The 3,801-nt window shown below is 33.2% G+C and overlaps 1 long non-coding RNA gene across 1 annotated transcript; it reads left to right on the forward strand.

Annotated features, from left to right (window-relative positions):
* The first annotated feature begins 1,442 nt into the window (after window positions 1-1,442).
* LOC117116756 lies at window positions 1,443-3,801 on the forward strand. Its single transcript, XR_004446815.1, has 2 exons — window positions 1,443-2,097; window positions 3,181-3,801. It is a non-coding gene; the product is annotated as an uncharacterized LOC117116756 (long non-coding RNA).

Consider the following 3,801-nt stretch of genomic DNA (forward strand, 5'->3'; position numbering starts at 1 on the left):
TTTCGACATTAATTATGTCATCGTCAGGAATGATGAAAATAATATGTAACTGCTCTAAATATACAGTAAATGTAATCTTGTTCTACATGAGTTGACCTACAATACACTGAATAAAATATTCATTAAATAATTGAATGAACAAAAAAATGTAATAAATAAAAATATGAATAATAAATGAAAGAATGAAATGATATAAAAGATTAATGGAAAAATTATTGAATGAAATGAATGAATAAATTAATGAATGTATTGATGAAGTTAAATGAAAGAAAGAATGAACAATTACATTAAAGAATGATAGGCCTAAACGATGGAATGCATAGGCTGATGCAGTGATATTATGCATACTGTAAAAAGATAAACTGCTTCTAAAATTCACATTTTTAGCACTGTTCATGTTCAGTTATTCGTTACAATGTACAAGTGTAGACTACACCCAGTTTCTAATTCATAATACACAAAAGCTGATGCAAAAACACTCCTAGCACTGCAGCAGAAACCTATTGTAGACCAGCATCAAGACAAACACCCCATTGTCCACCTCTACCTTACAATGGTATAATCCATTATTGGGTGGCTTTGGACAGGGGTGGCTTTGGACAGGGGTGGCTTTAAGTGGAAAGGTTCATGGTTTAAACGATTTGTCTATTTCTTGTTAAGTGCCTGGAGGTTTTTTCAACGAAAAGTGCTATACAAAAACCAAATACAGTAATTATTATACTCAGTGCCACAGTACAATATGTTATGTTGCAAGGGATTGGTTTTGTAGGTGGATGGGTTATCAATTACTTTATGACACATAGATAAACACCAACAAACATACAGTATATTTTACAGAGAACAAAAATAGGACAGGAAAGCGAACACATTCTGATGGATAATGGTTGTCCATACTTTTAACAGTTAACAACTTGAATAAATTTGCCAAATATTTCCATATTTTGTTGAATTTAACCCATGGTATGACCTTTAAGAAGTACTTTACTTATTTTCTTTTTGGAAACAATTAACATACACTTTATATCAATTATGAAATTTTTGCTGGTAGTAGAAACAGAAGTAATGAAACAATATGACTTAGAGACAACTGCATGTTCAAACAAGTGCTGTAGCCATGTTTGAGATCCTTTGCAAAGTTTGTTCATTTGGATGACTTAATATGATGTTTATGAAGTACAAACCTTGATAAACATTTCTAAAATTAAATAAACAATACACATTACAATTATTAAATACAAGGTCAGCAAACTTTTAAAGTGTACTGTACCTCAATCTACCATATGTAAATCAATGTTTATGAAGTAACCTTGATAAGCATTTCTAAGAATAAACAATTTAAGGAGTTGATAAATTACCCACCTGAGGCCTGCTGGAACTATGGTGCCTGGACCAAAGCCGACTTAGCCAGTCCATTGTTTCAAATTATGTATAAAATCCGAAGGTACAAAACTTGTCTACTGCTGCCTACGATTGACAAAACTGCTTTCGGCGCAACGACTATTATATCACTTCACAGTCATCATCCACACATACAGTAGATTAGAATGAATCACAGACAGGAGGAAGCACATGCAAATGAGCACTACTTTACTGGAAACTACCATTATTTTAAAAGGGTGAACAAAGGAAACTCAAAGCTTTTTGTGTTCTTCAAAAATAGTAATTTAAATCTTTTTAAAAATCTCATAGCTATGAAAGGATTTTTGGTTTGACAGATTATAGAAAAAACCTGGATGGAAAATTTCCAAAACACTGAATTAACTTTTTAATCCTTTCTTTACATGGTCACACAAAAAGGGCACCGTGTAAAATGGAACTTCTGTGTTGCTAAGGTAACTAGATTACCCAGGTCTTTAGCAATTCATAAAGTTATCATTATTGCTAAACATGTTGTCAATATTTTGACTGTTCTCAACACTCAGCACAGTAATTACAGAATCAACTTTCAGTGCAGATTATAATATGAAGGTCAGAACATGATTACCTAAAGACACAAGTGACCTTCAAAGGTAAAAAAAGAAGCAAAAATGACTTTGTATAAATTCCTAATTTGGTGCCAAGAAGTGAAGGCGTTACTTTCTCAGTTCAAGTTTAACTGTAAGTGTGTACTGATAATTTCCTCAAATATGTCAACAATACAATATCTTGCATCGATTATCATATTGATTGTATCCTGGATCAAATGTTATTTTGATTTCGTTAGTACGTTATTATATTATATGCTTTCTATACACAATATATTTGTCAACCATTTGTTTCCAGGATGTTTTAAAAAACAGACTAATTACTTAAAGCAAACCAATATATCTATACATTATATAAATATAATGTATGGAAGTATATAGAATGGACACTGAATGTATCTCTGAAGGAATGGGTATGTCAACTTCTACATGGTATTGCATGAAAATAAAAAAAAGAAAACCCATCCATTTTTTCATATGTTGTAGGTGACACATAGGGCTACATTTTTCATAATGGGGTCAAGGAGGTTGGGTGTGTCCCACAGTGTCAATTTCAAGGTCAACATATGGGTCAAAATTTAATCCAACTTAAAATTACCCAAATGCACAAAACAATTCAAGTCATTTGCATTCCTTATCTTCTCTTCTTTACAGAAATACTGTACCTTGTTTTTATAAATCGGACCAGTGATTGAAGAGTTACAGCAATTCAAAATTTGACGGCATGCCCCTTTTTCTCGAAAAAATGAAAAAATGAAATTCTGATATCTCGAAAACCGTTGGTCCAATAAAGTTAAAATTTAAAATTTTAACTTTTCTGGCTATGAATTACCCATATACCAAATTTCATCAAAATTAGAGGAGGTGAGGTTAAAAAATGCTATAGTTTTTTGGGTGAACTGGCATGGAATGACCCCTTCTGCAATTAATTATTTAAATTCTAATTTTAATTATTACATAAAATGTTGGCAGTGGCTAGGAATACGGTACATATGCTATCTCAGTAATGATGCGTGCCCCTAGATGTTGCCAACCCTACCCTCCTTTATTCCTTTACCAAAATAGTGTACGGCACCCTACCACTAGATGCATAGTAAAATGTTATAGTACCATTTGTAAAATTGACTTTCTGGGCTCCCTCTACAGTATTCACCACTGCTCATGAATTAATTTATTAACCTGATTACTGAATGTTTACTTTGCTTTTAATTTTTAGGCGGAAATTATGTCACCATTTTGTTTATAAAACGCATTTTCCAAACTATAGTTTCTTTCTCACCAACAAGAACAAGACAATACGAAATGACAAGCGGGATATGGTGTGTGGCCAGAAAGCGAATGCCTTCGGCTGTGCTCATCGGCACAATGAATGAACGAACAAACGAACGAGGACACAATAGGGCCCAGAAGAGCGGAGAGGTCTAGGTCCAATGTCTTCCACAAAATTATTACAAAACATGTAATTTCGTCGCTCTACATGTTTGACGTTTTAGCTTGTAGGCCAGGACATGAACAAAAGGAATAATCATTTTGAAAGTTCGCGCGTGATACGATCTACAGTAGCTTTGCAGTGGTTTGACCTGGAGGTCATATTTCTCTTGGTAATCACCTATGATGTTGCCACTAAAAAGTGCACAGGGAAATCGGTTACTTGCCGTTCAAACACGCTATCCATTGCATGTTTTTAATTGATTATTTTAAATAATTTTTTTCGAACTGGTCCCCCTTATACTGCGAGAAAAAAAGCGATAAATCTATTTTTAATCAATTTTTTCTTTCCAGTAGAAACAGGCCCTTAGTTTTCCTCAAAAGAATTTCTATAACAGCAACATAGCAA

This window comes from Anneissia japonica, unplaced genomic scaffold (assembly GCF_011630105.1).
Source record: "Anneissia japonica isolate Jap-2015-1 unplaced genomic scaffold, ASM1163010v1 scaffold288090_len272316_cov174, whole genome shotgun sequence".
NCBI classification, from domain to species: Eukaryota; Metazoa; Echinodermata; class Crinoidea; order Comatulida; family Comatulidae; genus Anneissia; species Anneissia japonica.